This window comes from Gymnoscopelus microlampas, assembly GCF_963454915.1.
Source record: "Gymnoscopelus microlampas genome assembly, chromosome: 5".
Taxonomy (NCBI): domain Eukaryota; kingdom Metazoa; phylum Chordata; class Actinopteri; order Myctophiformes; family Myctophidae; genus Gymnoscopelus; species Gymnoscopelus microlampas.
Window position 1 is genome coordinate 5,360,577 of NC_139942.1, and position 18,178 is coordinate 5,378,754.

Here is an 18,178-nt window from a genome sequence, read left to right on the forward strand (position 1 = left end):
TCCATTGAAAACAGAGAATAAGAGCATATGAGCATGTGAGAATAACAATAATACCAGTGTCACAATCAGACCTCCGCCCCCTCTCTCTCTCTCTGTCTCTCTCTCTCTCTGCTCCTACCTTCTGAAAAGCTGCTTCACGCTCCATTAAAAATCTGCCAGCTCTGTTCACATGCTCTAGCTGAAAGTCATATAGAGCACCAAAGTCTGACGTAATTTACGCATCCTACCTGGGTCACGTTTTTTTGCCCCCATTCTGAATTGCCATAGACTTGTTTAATATCGTGTCAAATAAGAACTGTGTTTCAAAAATAAACAAATGATCCCGGCTGTTTGACACATGGATTATGAATCATCAACTGACGGTGAGAAAACGCTAAAGTTACCCCCGCCGATTTAGTAAAATTTTCGCCAGAAATAGACTGTATCAAATATGAGTGCCTGACTATCGTAAACGATACAGAGCCACCTCCCTGACAATATTGCCAGGACAATTTGCACGATTCTTACATGAGGCGATTCTAAGATGACGCAATGTTATTCTCCGTAGAGAAATTACTTCTGTGAACCAGAGGAAAACTCTTCTGTCCAAAACGGTTACTTTTCACAAAATGGGGGATCTTGTTAATACTTTTCATTGGTTCAATATTCATACAACCCACAAAAACACTTTAACCTTTAAACTTTTACATTTTTCAAAAATACCAAACATAGCAGATCTACAAGATCACAACGTTTCGTATCGTGTCAGGTTGTAAGCTTGTAGATCGGCTATTTTTGGTACTTTTGTGTGACACTGTAGTATGACAAAGAAGGGCATTTATACGAAAAAGTGTTCTGCTCGACAGCAACGATTATGTTCTATATCTTTTAAGGTGTAAAAAAGACGAAATGCATTATTTGTCATATTTTAGATTAGTAAATAACAAAGTGACCAAAATTATAGGCATAAAATATGTCATGGTAAAAGGGGGTTCAAATAGGGAACTTACCTGGGGCACTCTGTATAAACCTAATATCTTATCACTCAAACAGAGAGCGTCTCCTTTCAAACCCCAATGGTTCTAATCAGCCCCCCGCCCACAGGAGTGGCCCAATTCTCTCACAACTTGCTACAAAAATCCCTCATGAAAAAATATATAATCTCCTACCTTTCATTTTCAACCTTCACATGTGTCTCCTTCTCTAATAATCAAAAAGTGCTATATATTTCATCTCGCAATTTACTTCCGGATGGTTCGTTTTGCACTTTTTTTGCCACATCGGTCACGGGAAAGAAATAAGCGCTGCCGTGGTCTATGGAAACGAGCCCAAAAGTGCACCCAAATAAGCCCAAAATCGCTTATACAAACAGTCAGACCTGGCAACGCAGCCTACGCCAATCATGCGTGAGAGATCTACAAGCTATGGGGCAGAGACGCCACCGTATCTTAGCAACAACTACAGCGCTCACTCTCATTGGTCGTGTCACGCTAAGAGCAGTCTCCAGACAATGGCATCGCAGACAGCTTGCTGTTACTGCTGTAGCCATCACAGTTAGTCCCAGCGACGACGGACAGGGCGCTGTGATAGCTGCCATGTCGCTAACGCTAACGTGGTTGTCATGCCTGCAGCGGCTGTGCAATCACTTTGTCAACAATGCACGTTCGTGTGGTGAATGTCAATATTGCTGCTCAGTTAGTCCATTGTAGATGGTGTATGTTTGTGTGTGTCTTCTGGAGAACTATGTAGCTCCACAGCAACTACAGTAACTAACGTAATGGCAGGACCGCCCCGTGCAACGCATGTTAGGCTGCATTATGGTCATGTAGTAATTTCAGATAATTTCGCTCCGATTACAGCAGTGCTTATCAACCCTTTCACGCCGCCCCCCCCCCCCCCCCCCCCAAATAAACGTACTTGATCTGGGGACCCCCCCATTCTGTTTGACTCCGTTCCACAAGTACATATTGTGAAAATAGCCGATCTACAAGCTCAAAACGCCTCACGAGAGGCTTTGTAAGCTTGTAGATCGGATATTTTCTACATGACTGCCTCTTTCTTACATTCTTTGACAATGTGGCCCATGTTTTCATAGTATAGTTTGTTGACTACTTTTGTTGCAGAAATGCTCATTTCCTTTACTTTCCTTTTTTTATTGTCTCCGCCAGGCCGAAAGGCATGGCGCAAGACTATGTTTCACCCCCTGTCCGTCCGTCTGTGATAGCTAATCTCTCACATCGTTGACTTGATCGCAGCAAAATAACAGCCCGATGAGTCAGTGAGAGCTGGATAAACGAGGTAAAATGTGTCAAAAGGAGTCTGTACGGCTGTCGATAAATGAACACATGACGTCGGTGGGAGAGGACATATTGTGTCTTTTGGACAAACAGCAGCGTCGTGCTGATGTTTGTTGTGTGAAGCAGCTTAATGTCAGAGTGTTTGTGTTGGAGCGCCTCAGTGCGGCTGCAGAGTTCATGTGCAACCTCTTCCAGAGAGAGACAGAGACACTAGAAACTCTGCTGGGGAAAAAAACACTGCTGGGCATTGACTTTCATATGGATATTGATCTACACACTGCAGGTATATCTGCTACACACACAACATCAAACTACACACTGCAGCTATGATGCAGCGTTTGCATTACAGCCAGCATGCCAGCGTAGTTCCCATATGGTTTCAAGGTGGGCTAAACCATATGGACCCCATGTCAGCAATGTCAGCGGCATCCACTTCAGTCCCAACTGCGATGCCCATGCAGGCTATAAGTAGCTTCTACCTGGCCCTTAGGTGGGCCCCAACTACCCATGTTTATGTGGGACCAAGGCGGGTCCTACCTGGGTTTGCCCATGCAGGCTTTAACTGGGTTCTACCTGGGCCCTAGGTGTACCCTAACCAACCACAGTGCAGTGCCCATCGCTCCAATTGTTGTGACGTCAGGGCTCTCAATACTGCACATTGGTGGAGGAGGAGGGGCCGCAGGGCGACCGCACACATCGCTGAACCAATGGTAGCCCACGGATGTTTCCTCTGGGGATTTACAATCTGCCCCTCTATGCCACATATCATCCGCACTACAGGGTCTTCACTGACCGAGCCACGGCCCCACTGACCCTCATGACGCTACGCCACTTATATGAGTTGCCAAGTAGCCGCGGGCGCTACGTGGGCGTGGCCGCGGGCTAGGCGCGAGCCCCCGCGTAGCGGGGGCGAGCTTCTAGTTCTAGCAATAGCAATAGAATTAGTTGAGGAATATGCACCCACAATTCCTAGCACTGGAGGGGAGCCAACACATCTCTCATGCAATTGAAACTGATCCTCTCTCCCAGTGACCAATGACAATGTTGCACGGAATGCAACTCCAAGCGTCACACAGGTATCATAGAGGTCTCCAGCCTTATAAATTCTGTTCAGATTAAACTGTTCCTGTAACTCACAAGAAGAGGAAGGTGAGGAAGACAAAGCAGAGAAGGAAGAGAACAATATCAAGGTCAAGTACATGTATGAAAACAGGTGTGTGTGTGTACAGAAGCCCTCATGACTGTCCTCTTCTGTCTAACACCCTTTCTAAATCTATTGTTCAGTAGCTGCATTTTATACACAGTGCTATGTCATCCCCACCACTACGTAATCATTCACACCAGAGGCAGTAGAGGCAGGGCTTAACATACACTAGCAATCCTTTCATATAAAACATTATGTTGTGTGTGTCCTATAATACTTATTATTTTATTTATTAGGGCTAAGTTGTAATAGCCATGGGAAAGAAAAAAGAAAAGTACCAGACATTCTCCATTATTACGTAACTAGAAGTTCGGGCCGCTATGCGACGCTGTGGTGAAAAAGGCAAATGCACATATAATCAGAGGACATGGCAAGGCTGGGTGTCCTGTGCTCCCCTCTTTCGGCGGATCCCCCTAGTGTTGGGACCCCCGCAAAACATCGCAGACTCTTTTGGACCCCCCCACGAAACATCGCAGCCACGCATGCAAGAGGTTGCACATGAACTCTTCAGCCGCACTGAGGCGCTCCAAGACAAACACTCTGACACTCCAATGACCAAAACTCTACTTCGGGATTTTGCAAAGACACACCAAAGCATTCAGTAGTGTGTGTGTGTGTGTGTGTGTGTGTGTGTGTGTGTGTGTGTGTGTGTGTGTGTGTGTGTGTGTGTGTGTGTGTGTGTGTGTGAGAGAATGGAGCACAGCGTGCAGGGGGAAGCGCGTTCGCGTGCGCACACACACACACACACACACACACACACACACACACACACACACACACGGTGAAACAAATTGCAACCTAACTGCAACCTAACTGCAGATCACTCCGCGCATGGGCAGTTCTGCCAATTGTATTATATGGGATAGTAATGATAGAAATTTTAAAATTCTTTAAAAATGTACTTTGCATTTCCTCATAATAACTTAAAAAGGCATATTTGTCTCTAGGCCGAAAGGCATGGCGAGAGAGTATGTCTTGCCCCCTGTCCGTCCGTGTGTCTGTGTGTCTGTCCGTCCGTCCGTCTGTCCTTCTGTCTGCGACCAGCTAATCTCCGCCACCGTTGGCCCGGTCGCTGTGAAACTGAGCACACACACTCCCTGGATGCCACAGCAGAACCTCTGCCCCACATTTTTCAGATCAGCCTGTCATAGCGCCACCATGAGGCCGACTTTTGCAAACCAATTTCTTTTTATATTACTTCTATAGATTTTGTCCAAAAAACACGCAAATCGTTACTCACATGACTACTCTATAGTCATGTGATCAACACGGATCTGTCAGATTTTCCATATTCCATCCTGATTGGCTAAGATTGGCTTTCAAAGTTTGCAGGATTGGTTAGTTTTTAAAAAAATGCCTCAAATCATGAATGCAGCATGCAATTTCTGTCAAATTGTCCACATAGATTCCCACTTGGCCCAGGAAGAAATGCCACTTGGAAACTTTCAAATCAGCCTCATGGTGGCCTATAACAGGACAATTCACATTTTTACCTATAACTGCACCGATCTGCGTGAGACTTTGCACGCACACTCCCTAGAGGCCAAGAAACAACCTTTGCCCTGCATTTTTCACATATGCCTTTTACAGCGCCACCAGGAGGCTTACTTTTGTAAAAAAAAAAATCCTCTTACTCCTTCAGATTCTGTCCAAAAATTTAAGATGGATGTGTATCTCATATTCCATCCTACTTGGCAAACATTGGCTTCCAAAGTTTGTGCAGGATAGGTCCGTTTTGAACAAAATTCCTTAAATAATGAACTCAGTGTGAGATTTCCATGAAATTTTGCACGCACTTTCCCACTTGGCCGAGGAACAAATGCCACCCTTTTCACATTGGCCTGTTATAGCGCCACCACCATGTCTAATTTTGCAAACCACATTTTTGGAACAAAAAGCCTCAAATCATGAATGCAGTGTCCGATTGCCATGAAAGGCCTGAGAAGAAATGGCACCCTTTTCACATTGGTTTACTATAGTTTCACCAGGAGGCCATAATAACCTACCTGACATAGTGGAGACTTGTGCTCCGAGGAGCACGTTATCTAATTCAATTTCATATTTAATAAAAAAAATATATATATGTTTATTTATGTGCAATTTGAATATATATCACTGTCCCTCATGCATCTGTCATTACCATCACACCAAACATCTTAGAGAACATTAACATGTTTTTTACCCCCAAACAACAACTGTGGTTGCCATGGCAATTTGAAGTATCAGAGTCACATGACCAGATATGCCAGGAGCATGACTTCCTGATGTTTATAAACAAAGTCATTTAAAGGTTTATAGGCCTATGACCAGATCTGAGAGTATGTTTATTAGCCGTCATTACCAAACAAGTTACTATTTGAGAATTGTAGTTCAAAATAAGAAATGTTACTTTATTTACATTTGTTCAATGTGCATTGTATGCTAGCTAACCAGTTAGCTTAGCAAGGCTAAGAACTAGCCATCTTTTCCTCCAAAAAGTGAAAAAAACAGCAGCGATGGTAGGGTCACCGTCCTCTTTTACCCGGACATGTCCTCTTTTGGGGGGCTGTCCAGCCTGTCCGTTTTGTTTTTTAAATAAAATCCTTCAAATATCTGGGGTTTTGAGAGTTTGGGTATCGTGTACTGTATCTGGGTATCAGTATGGGGGGATGTATCTTAGCAACAATGAAAGCGCTAACTCTCATTGGTCATGTCATGAGTAAATGAGCCAATGAGCTGCTGAGTGGTTACGCGGTTGAAGAGTCCGGCGGCAATTGCACAAATTGGTGAGGTGCCTCGGCAATATGGCCAAAATCATCAAGATTGTGCACTTGGTGACAAGTTTTTGATTTTTGGCATGGTGTTAGGTATGGACGTATGGTTTTCAAAAACCACCGCAAGCAATTCGGGATCACCCCTAGTGGTCTGATTGAAATGATTCCAATATTAGATCAGGTCAGTATACATGATTGAAAATCCAAATAATTGATAGAAAATATTTTTCAATAGTTTCTGTTACTATTGGGCATGCTAAAAAGCATACTAAACATCTAGGAAAATCTGAGTTGTGGAAAGGCATTATTTTCAAGATGGCGTCCGTGATGGCTGCCGGGAGCTTAAAATCGCTATAAGCTGGAAGGGAATATGTAAAAAATCATACAAATTGTGCACCTATTGACAAGCTTTAGATTTTTGGCATGGTGTTAGGTATGGGCATAAGTTTTTCAAAAAACATCGCAAGCAAGTTGGGATCGCCCCCTAGTGGTCTGCTTGCAATGATTCCAATATTAGATTGGTCAGTATATGGTTGAAAATCCAAATAATGTATACATTTTTTTTCATTTTTTTTTTCCAATTGATTCTGTTACTATTGCGCATGCTAAAAAGCATACTGGAAATCTAGGACAATCTCAGTTGTGGAAAGGCATTATTTTCAAGATGGTGACCGCGATGGCTGCCGGGAGCTTAAAGGCTGGAGGGAATATGTAAAAAAGCATACAAATTGTGCACTTGGTGACAAGCATTAGATTTGTTAGGTATGGGCATAAGGTTTTCAAAAACCATCGCAAGAAAGTTGGGATTGCCCCCTAGTGGTCTGCTTGCAATGATTCTAATATTAGATTTGGTCAGTATATGTGACCCACCATGATAAAGGATAAGTCATCTAGGCTTTTTTCATTTTTGTTTTTGTCATGTCATGTCATATGAAAGCAGGGAATCATAGCTACAAATTGACATATTGCTTGTGCAGTTTGACCCACCAGTTTTGGAGATATGGCTTATAGAATGATGCCTTGAACTGAGATAACAGGTCTCAAAGTGCCTCTTCTGTGATCTGTGAGATGTTAACAACTATCCCAGCATGCATTGCTGAAAGGTGGGGGTCTGAGGGGGGCAATCTGCTGTCCCAGGATGCATTGTTCTCAAATCAGGGGGGGGGGGGCTTTGAAACTTGATAGCTTGGAGTTCAGCTCCTAGGGAGCTCACATAAGACTTAGTTGCTACTAGCATAATACCTTGCATGAAAAATGTTGCTACAGTAACCTTGGTTATAGGGTTTATTCATTCATTTTTAAAGCAGCCATGTTAAAAAACATCAACAGTGGAAAAAGTACTCTAAGGTTTTACTTAAGTAAAAGTATCAATACTGCAATGTAAAAGTACTCTGTTACAAGTAAACGTCCTGAATTCAAAATTGACTTGAGTAAAAGTACAAAAGTATTGGTAGAAAAATGTACATAAAGTACCAAAAGTATACTAAAATGTTTGAAAAATATTTACACCACCACCACTGAACATGATCCACCAGACTAAAATCTTGACTGTGCAAATAAAAATAAAAACTTTGTGCCAAAAATCTATAGTGCTCAAACATTTGCAAACATACAGTAAGTAACAGAGGTACAATGTTACATTAATCTGCACCTGATCACCTGCAAATTGGCCTATTAAAAAGATCTATTTGTATCTCCATCACAATTAACTGGAGTACTTGGTCACTAAGTACTAGTGCATTCCTGCATAACCAGTCAAGAATACAGTTAACACTAAAGTTATTATTAGTATTCAGCCTTTATAAAAGTGAAGCTCACAACTTGTCTTTTAATTTCACTGTTTGAAACAGGGCTTGAGTTGTTAATGCATACATGCAACTTTGCCCTTTTCACTACTGGCTTACATGAACAAAATACCCAAATGGGTCCATTTGGTTTCATTAATGTCTTTTCTAAATAAAGTATTGAATAAAAATATCTACAAAAAAGCAGATCTACAAGCTCACAAGACGGCGACGTGTTGTGAGCTTGTAGATCTGCTATTTTCATGCTCTGATTTTAGCGTCAGTTTTGATGCTAAAATCATCATCAATCTTGGAATGGTTTGCATCATTTTAATCACAAGGCCCGTACCTTTAAAATGTATATGTTACAGGGAGATTGGAGAACCATGGAAATTGGAGAAGGCGCGCTCGTTATTACCACCCACCCAGCAATTCTGTAGAAACAACACTAGAGGGAGCCACGAGCCAGGCTCCCCAACTACAGTGCACAAACATATATGGGCGCGACCACACACACACATGCGCGCGCACGCACACGCGCTCATGCTTTCAATAGTAGAAACAACACTAGAGAGAGCCACGAGCCAGGCTTCCCAACTAAAGTGCACAAACATATGGCCGCGACCACAAACACACACACACACACACGCTCGCGCGCGCACACACACACACGCGCACACGCTCATGCTTTCAATTTGGTTTATTGAACGCAGGACTGTTAAGATACTTTTATTGTGTTCTGGCTTTTGTTTTAGTTTCTCCCTGACACACACACACACACACACACACACACACACACACACACACACACACACACACACACACACACAAACACACACACACACACACACACACACACCCACACACACACACACACACACACACACACACACACACACACACTAATCCATGAAAATAACTACTCTGTCCCTATCTGTTCACAACTCGGACGACGCTGATTCGACTAGCAGAGCATCGGCCGGTCAGCACGGGCACTCGCGCCTTGAGGCGCGAGGGCGCGCCTCCTCGGCCTCAAGCTCTGCTGAGTCGGCGCGCCTCCGTCATGGACAATAACTATTATCATGTGTGCACGCGTGTTCAGCGTTCCCCTAGCATAGCTTCCTGGTTGCTACGTGGGGGGGAACAACAAAAGACAGGTCCGCGTCGCATCAAAGCCCCGCCTCACGGCGCCGTCTCCTCCTCCTCCTCCTCCTCATCACGTCGCCTTGCATCAAAGCCCCCCCTCGCGGCGCCACGTCCTCCTTCTCCTCCTCCTCCTCGCGAGCCTCACTAATAGACCCTGTCTCGAAAAGCTCCGCCTCGCCCTGAAGCCCCGTGCCAAAACATCTGCCAGATCTGCTATTCCTGGTACGCAACACTAGTTATACGACGGAGCATAAATTAGGCATTTGACACAGCTAGTGTACCAGACATCTCAGAGTACCAGACTAGGATAACTGTTCAGGTTAACACACTGTGAATTTGCATTTTATCATAAATATAAAACACCAGTTTGTACACATTAATGTAGTCATAAATAGGGCTACAGTTCATAGCTACAGTAAAAACTACTTTAATAACTTTTTGGTAACAAATAAATATTCAACTATTGTATATTTACATTTTGTCTGCAACACTATTATGAAAACAATATTAGCACATATGATCGTTTTATTTTAACTTGAATATTGGAGAAAACTATTAACTCATATACTAATTTCTGTCACACTGAAAATGAAATCATGGCATTGCTGCACTATCATGGAGTCAATGGTGTTTTTCTTGCACTGAATAATCCACATAGAGGGGGACAAGGCTATGGGAGGATGGCCAGCAAGGGACATGGGACATGGTGTTTCAACAGAAACACAGAAGGATGAGCGCTGACTTCAAAATCAACATAAATGGCTCTCATGTGCACGCTGGTTGGTAGTGTTATGAAACTTTCATACAGAGCATATTGTTTTTAGGCCTTTTGACCATGAAAATGTCACATGAAGCAGCTTTAACTTGTTGAAACCGGCAGCCTAAAAAAAAAAAAGAAATTAGAAAAATTATAGCTTACGTGTACATTTGCCAAAAAGTGCTATATTTTCGTATCTACTGTATACTGTAGGTCCAAAATATCCAAGCATAGCCTTTTAGGGAGGGTAATAAACGTTTCACCGACTTTTATTTACAGAAAATAGATGTTTGCTTTTCATGTACTGCTTTTGGTTTAATTTGGTAGAAAACTAAATCTATTACTTACAAGGTCATTTCATATCAATGTATATATGTTGTATTAAATTAACAGTACTTACATTATTATTGCATTTCTGCTACTATGACTTGGTGGGACCGCGACCCATGATGGACTTCTTAGTGTTTCTCTCAGGTTTCAAAAGCATTATATAACACTTTGGGCCAAACAGTGCCACCAAAAGGCCAAAACTAGATGCTAAAATAGCAAATACTTCCACTACATCTGCATATCTGCCTGGAGAGCTGATATATGCTGGGATGAAGGCTATCCACACGGCACAGAAGATCAACATGCTAAAAGTGATTAACTTGGCTTCATTGAAGTTGTCTGGAAGATTCCTTGCCATGAATGCTAGGACGAAGCTGAGGAGTGCCAGTAAACCGATGTAACCTAGTAACACTGCAAAACCAATTGTTGATCCCACCTCACACTCATAGACTATCTTATCACTGTTGTACTGTGTGTTTTTATGAGGAGTTGGTGAGGCTGACACAATCCAGGCTGTGCAGATTACTGCCTGGATGGAAGTAAGAGCCAGAACTATTCCTCTCTGCTGCATAGCACCAAACCACATCATAATGTCTGCGCCCCCAGGTTTGGAGGCCTTGAACACAGCCAACACCACCATAGTCTTTACCAGGATACATGAGACACACAGCACAAAGCTGATCCCAAATACTGCATGCCTCAGCTGACATGTCCAGAGCCTGGGACGGCCAATGAACAGAAGTGAGCACATGAAACACAGTTTCAGTGACAGCAAAAGTTGGAAACTGAGTTCTGAGTTGTTGGCGCGTACCATGGGTGTGTCACGATGATAAACAAAGATTCCCAGGACAATGGCACAGATAAGTGTGCCTAGCAATGAGATGGTTGTCAAGGAGATACCCAGGGCCTCGTGGTAGGAGAGGAACTCCACGCTCTTAGGGACACAGTGGTCACGCTGGGGACTGGACCAGAAGTCCTCTGGACAACTGGTGCACTCTGTAGAGTCTAACAAAGACAGAAAGGTTAAAGGAACAGACAAGTAGTTGAAAAATGCACATCTACATACATACAAATTCTGCTCACTTAAAATAATTTTAAACAAGGTCCCAAAGTAACTGTTAAATTACTTTTCACTTGTAAATAAAACTGGCCAGTATTACACTCTAGGCCTAGTGGGTAAAAACTGCTTCTTGTACAGCGCAGCAGTGGAATGGAACAAATTGACATAGGAAATTAAATCGAGTTTCCCTCATTGCCTTTAAAAAAAAACTCAAATTGCTACAAAAGAATACTTAAATAACCAATACAGAAAAGAAAGACGGCCACATATAGGCAGTAATAAAGTTAGGTGTGACCGTACCCTCAGAGATGATGTTTTTTTTTTTTTTTTTATCCTCAGTGATTATACAAGTGTCTATTAGTAATGTGCTCTTTTCTGTGCTATCACCAATCAATCACCACCAATCACAACTCAATTGATGAATCAAAAGACTCAATCAATCAATCAATCAATCAATCAATCAATCAATCAATCAATCAATCAATCAATCAATCAACCTGTCTGATTGCTGATCTCTCCCTCAGAACAAGCAATACAGTCAAAGCAGCAGACAGGTTCTCCTTTCCTTCTGGCCACACGGGTTCCAGGGGAACAGCTCTCACTGCACACTGACCGAGGAGGCTACAGAGGAAAGGAACAATGATCAGTTTCAGTCTGAATTAAATCGAGTTTCCCTCATTGCCTTTAAAAAAAACTCAAATTGCTACAAAAGAATACTTAAACTAGAGAAAGTGCTCCTCGGAGCACAGGTCTCCGCCAGGTCAGGTAGGTTATCGTGGCCTCCTGGTGGCGCTATAATATGAAAAGGGTGGTATTTCTTCTTAGGCCTTTGATGGCAATCGGACGCTGCATTCATGATTTGTTCCAAAAATGTGTTTTGTTAAATTAGACCTGCTGCCGGCACTATTACAGGGCAACGTGGAAGGGTGGCATTTCTTCCTCATTGTAGTGCAAATGTGTGAGCAAACTTTCACCGCAATCGGACCCCGCGTTCATGATTTGCGGCATTTTGTTGAAAACGGGCCACTCCTGCAAGCTTTAGATGTCAATCTTAGCCAATCAGGATGGAATATGAAGAATCTAACAGCTCCATTTTGATCACATGACTATAGAGATCGTGTACCGATTTGCGTGAGATTTGGATACAATCTGAAGGAGTAATATCCAAAAATGTGTTTTACATAAGCCAGCCTCCTGGTGGCGCTATAAAAGGCAGATGTGAAAAATGCAGGGCAAACGTGTTTCCTTGGCCTCTAGGGAGTGCACATACAAAGTTTTACACAGATCGGTGCAATTATAGGTAAAAACATGAATCGGCCTGTTATAGCGCAACCATGAGGCTGATTTGAAAAATGTCAAGTGGCATTTCTTCCTCTGCCTAGTGGGAATGTTTGTGCAACATTTCACGGAAATTGCATGCTGTGTTCATGATTTGAGGCATTTTGTTGAAAACGAAGCACTCCTGCAAACTTTGGAAGCTATTCTTAGCCAATCAGGATGGAATATGAAAAATCTGAAAGACCCGTTTCGTTTAATGATAGAGATAATGTGTACCGATTTGCGTGACGTTTGGACGAAATCTGTAGAAGTACTGTCAAAAAATGTGTTTTGCAAAAAGCGGCCTCCTGGTGGCGCTATAACCAGAGAGTGTGTGTGCACAGTTTCGCTGCGATTAAGCCAACAGTGCCAGAGATTAGCTGGTCACAGACGGACGGACAGATGGACAGACGGACGGACGGACGGACGGACGGACGGGATGCAAAACATACTCTCTCGCCATGCCTTTCGGCCTGGCGGAGACAATAACCAATACAGAAACGTTTTTAGGTCTAACTAGGTTATTGAATTACATTCACATCATGAGCTCAACATTAGTTACTTTAGAAAGCCAAAGTGACCTTTTTGGATTCAAAGTTCCAGAAGATTTTGTCTTCATCAAGGATGAGTTCTTCATCTCCGGAGGCTGATTTCTTGACCACACCCACATTGTGAACCTTCATGCTTCCATCAGGGAGCCACACCTAGTTCATGACGTCATAGATTGGTAAAGGATCACCATTCTCATCAAATGATACGTCATCACCAAATGAAGTGGTGAAGTTGACCTTTTCCAGGTAATACACAAGCTAGAAATTGTGATAAGGAAAATAATTAAGAACTTAACCCTTTCACGCATAACGGTCACTACAGTGGACAGCTATTAAAATGTCACTTTCTATTATAAGAATAGGTTTTGATGTCAGAGTTGCATACTAGCCTATACAGGGGATGCTAGAGTATCACCTCAATAATGCCATCCAGTGGCCAGGTGTTGTAACTGCAACATATTTTTTTCAACATCCAAGATGGCTGACAGAAATGTAAACAAGCCCAACAGCTCAGGAATATCTATCCATTCCTTCTAAAGTAGGAGACCCCTGCAGGTAAAACAAATATTATTACATCAAGTAACATCTAATAAGCACTATAGTTGTGAAAAATGCCAAGCATTGATTTTATATTGGGAGGAAATTTTGATTGATCATCTGTCCACTAAATTGGACTGCATGCATCACTGGCTCTATTTCAACTACAATTCATACTTTTGCTGCCACAGTTTGCTCTTGAAAATGCTTCATCTGCAGTAGATGCGCGGATGGGTTTTTTTGTCACCCGAATCCGCGTTAACAAATTCATTATCCATCCGTCATCCACCCGCGGTAATTATATCATCCTATTTATAGATCCGCACCAACCGCACCAAATAATTGTTATTTTCCTGATGTTAGTTTTCTTATAAACAATGTCACTCACCACTGTCGCGATGCAGTGACTGTATACAATCCACAACCATGGTAACAACAAGCGCACGTCTTCATTGAGTTACTTTCACTTTCAACCACTTTGTTGCCATGTCATTTTATAAGCGACTTTTGGGCTTGTTTGGCACCATAGACTGTAAAGGTTTGTCACTTGTTTTGGGCTTGTTTTCATAGACCTGGCTGCTTATTTCTCTCGCAACCTACCTGGCAACACCGGGTGGCTGCAAAGCAACGTGTAACTAGTGAGCGGCTATTTTGTGCCTGGTGTAAAATGACGTAATATTAAAATACTACAAACGCAGTTAACGCACACACGGTGAAATGTAGTGCTTTTCAAACGTTATTATAGGCCTATATATTGATATCATTAATTTAATTCCCGCATTATTTCACCCGCGGTTTATCCAATATTAATTAATAATTATATTTGATTGACCCAAATCCACCCAAACTGCGGTTAACTGCGGCAACCGCGGCTAAAACCGCGATCCGCGCATCTCTAATCTGCAGTAACCTTTTTGGATATAAATCAATGTATTCATGTTATTAGAAAGTAACCTGCATTGTTTGTATCAAAAAATAATATTGTGTGCATATTTTTTTACATTATGTGAGTACATTTGTGTCTATTTATATTTTGTAGAGGTCATGTGCAGCTCATTATAGACCTAGGCCTACAGGATAGTGGAGTAACTATTATATGACTAAAGTGAGGATGATGCTAGTGGCCAGTGGTGATCAATGGCTGCCAGAAAAAGAAGGATAAGCAAATTAATGTATGATGATGATAATGATAATAATACTAATAATACGGGTAATAATAATAATAAGGGTAATAATAATAATAATAATAATAATAATAATAATAATAATAACCTATTTGAACCTACAAGGGAAATTCAGTCTTGACCCAAGTGGTCAGACTTCAGCATAAACCTAACTGTGTGATGGGTGATTGTTGATTGAAGTAGTCTCACCTGGCCTGAGTCAAACTAATTGGACTCACAGTGCCTAACTCTGAGTCCAATTAGTTTGACTCAGGCCAGGTCAGCCATCCCCCATCCCACACAAAAAAAACAATCCCCATGGAGCTATTTGAATTGATTGCATTTGTAACTAGAAAAAGTGCTCCCCGTAGCACAGGTCTCCGCCAGGTCAGGTAGGTTATTGTGGGCCAGCAATGTTCAGAATTTGCCAATCAGGATGGAATATAAAAAATTGGACGCAACCATCTTGACTTGACTACGATAATGTGTACTGATTTGCATGATGTTTGGGCAAAATTTGTAGGAGTAATACAAAAAAAAAAATCGGCCTCCTGATGGCGCTATCATAGGGCAATGTTAAAAGGGTGGCGTTTGTTCTTCAACGTAGTGCAAATGTGCATGCAAAGTTCCACCACAATCGGACGCTGCGTTCATGATTTGCGGCATTTTGTTCAAAACGGGGCACTCCTGCAAATTTTAGATGTCAATGTTAGCCAATCAGGATGGAATATGAAAAATCAAACAGATCCATCTTGATCACATGACTATAGAGATCATGTGTAAACCGATTTGGGTAAAATGTGGATAAAATATGAAAGCTTAATCTCAAAATATGTGTTTTACATAAGTCGGCCTCCTGGTGGCGCTATAAAAGGCTAATGTGAAAAATGCAGGGCAGCTGTTTTTCCTTGGCCTCTAGGGAGTATGCGTGCAAAGTTTCACGCAGATCGGTGCAGTTACAGTTAAAAACGCAAATTGGGCTTTTATAGCGCCACCATGAGGCTGATTTGAAAATGCTCAAGTGGCATTTCTTCCTCGGCCTAGTGGGAATGTGCGTGTAACATTTCACGGAAATCGCAAGCTGCGTTCACGATTTGAGGCATTTAGTTCAAAATGGACCAATCCTGCAAACTTTGGAAGCCAACCTTAGCCAATCAGGATGGAATAAGGAAAATCAGACAGATCCGTGTTGATCACATGAATATAGAGATACTGTGTACCGATTTGCGTGATGTTTGGATAAAATCTGTAGGAGTAATATAAAAAAATGGGTTTTGCAAAAATCGGCCTCCTGGTGGCGCTATAACAGGCCCATGTCAAAAACTGGGCCAGAGGTTTTGAATTGGCATCCAGGGAATGTGTGTGCACAGTTTCGCAGCGACCGGGCCAACGGTGCCGGAGATTAGCTGCTCACAGACAGATGGACACACACACGGACACACACACGGACGGACGGACGGGGTGCAAAACATACTCTCTCGCCATGCCTTCGGCCTGGCGGAGACAATACAAACTGTTGCAGTACTGTAGGTTATCAGCAGTCATTACTGTTGGAACACATAACATGTTGCCTATCCAATCATTTTGGCATATAATCCTTTTTGCTAAAATGCACAGAGAAAGAAATAGGTGTGTGTGTGTGTGTGTGTGTGTGTGTGTGTGTGTGTGTGTGTGTGTGTGTGTGTGTGCGTGCGTGCGTGCGTGCGTGCGTGCGTGCGTGCGTGCGTGTGTGTGTGTGTTTGTTTATTTTTTGCATCATTAGGCTATTATTGTGGGTAGCTTAATGTGTTGTTGTGGAGTGGAGCTCTTGCTATAACAAAGTATACAAGGCATAGTAGTGTCATTACTGTAACCTGGTATCTGGAATGTGATGCTGTTGCTGCAGGGTGAACTATATTATAGGTAGCTTATTTCTTAGATTTCTTAGCCCCCCACCCAAAATCACCACCAGCCGCCACCATTATTTTGATACAATTATACGCATTGTATCTCCAGCCAGCGCCAGTTGGCTACATTCCGTCCCTCCCTCCAGATGAATCACAGTAGCTCTATGCGCTAGCCAGCTCAGCACAGCAGAGCTAACCCATACAACGGCACTTAAAAATGAGTAAACTCAAGCCATTTTCTCCGAAGCCAGGGGGAGGATTCCCGAGGCAAGGAGAAGACTCTGGATATTATTACAACCAAAAACACACCGACGAGGACTCATCTTGACTCTGCTCTACTAAGTTCCTGCTCAAGGTGGGAAATGCGCGGTGGGTCCTCTCTGCACCCCTCACTCACAGTAGTTGCAGGTTGAAGTTGGATGACTGACAGGGGGGTGGGCACATAAAGCTTTTGCCCTGTCTATAATAATCAGTGTTGAGCTATTGACTATTTATTGGCTGAAATGAATAGTTTGTTTAGAAACACGGTGCTGCAGTCCCGCAGTGTGTACTATAATCTCCATGACCATTTCTCCCTGGTCAGCGAGAGCCTCTGTGTCCCCTCGATTGTTATCATTTCAAAACATTTAGCATAAACAAACTACTTCACATGAACAATGTTGGTGTAACTTTGAGATTGGGGGGGAATGGGGGGAATGATAAATGATAAATGATAAATATATGATAAATATAAAATAATAAATGATAATATAAAATATGTCCCTGGCGCGGCGTGATGTCTTCAAAATATTACCTAATCTGATTAGCCTGATTAACATTTTTTGGATGTCATAACACCTTTAACACTTCACTCGCCCTGTACACCTTCTGCTATTGCCATGTTGTTTAAACAGATGCTAGGTTCATTTTCTACCTGGTATCCTACAATTTACAATGTACAGATTATTATTTGTTGGCTCACTGCAGAGAGCACACACTAGTTCTTCCCTCTTTATATTTATTAAGTGTGCCTGTGAATTCTTCCCGTAAAGGCGCCCGCACGGTTGACGCAACTCCCACAATGTATACATCAAAACGTGTGGCTTGGCTGGGGCAATTACTTTTCTTGCCGTTACACGTTACCACAGCGACGTAATATGCAAGGAACGCCAGAAAAAAAATCTATGTTTTTTTTCAGAAAAATCTGAAAACCTCACATCACTTACGCGCCACATTACTCTGGCATACTATTACGCAGAAACATGATTTGAACGTGAAACAGCACACGGTAACAGGGACTTTATCTTGGTTCAAATTGTATTCGAATACGTCACACGTTTTTTTCTGCAATCACAGTTCAAAGTTTGGGCATTTTAAGGCTTTAAGCTAACTTTCAAACTTTGTCGCCTCATTAAGGAGAGGGCGGACTCCCCCG

The 18,178-nt window shown here is 42.5% G+C and overlaps 1 protein-coding gene and 1 long non-coding RNA gene across 2 annotated transcripts in view; one reads left to right on the plus strand and one right to left on the minus strand.

Moving 5' to 3' along the window:
* Nucleotides 1-18,178, minus strand: part of LOC311044852 (extracellular calcium-sensing receptor-like) — a gene marked incomplete at both ends in the record, with an annotated part of 94,554 nt that overhangs the window by 65,452 nt on the left and 10,924 nt on the right. The gene's annotated exons all lie outside the window — the stretch shown is intronic.
* Nucleotides 8,526-8,833, plus strand: LOC311045744. The gene is made up of 2 exons (XR_014600804.1): nt 8,526-8,572; nt 8,731-8,833. It is a non-coding gene; the product is annotated as an uncharacterized lncRNA (long non-coding RNA).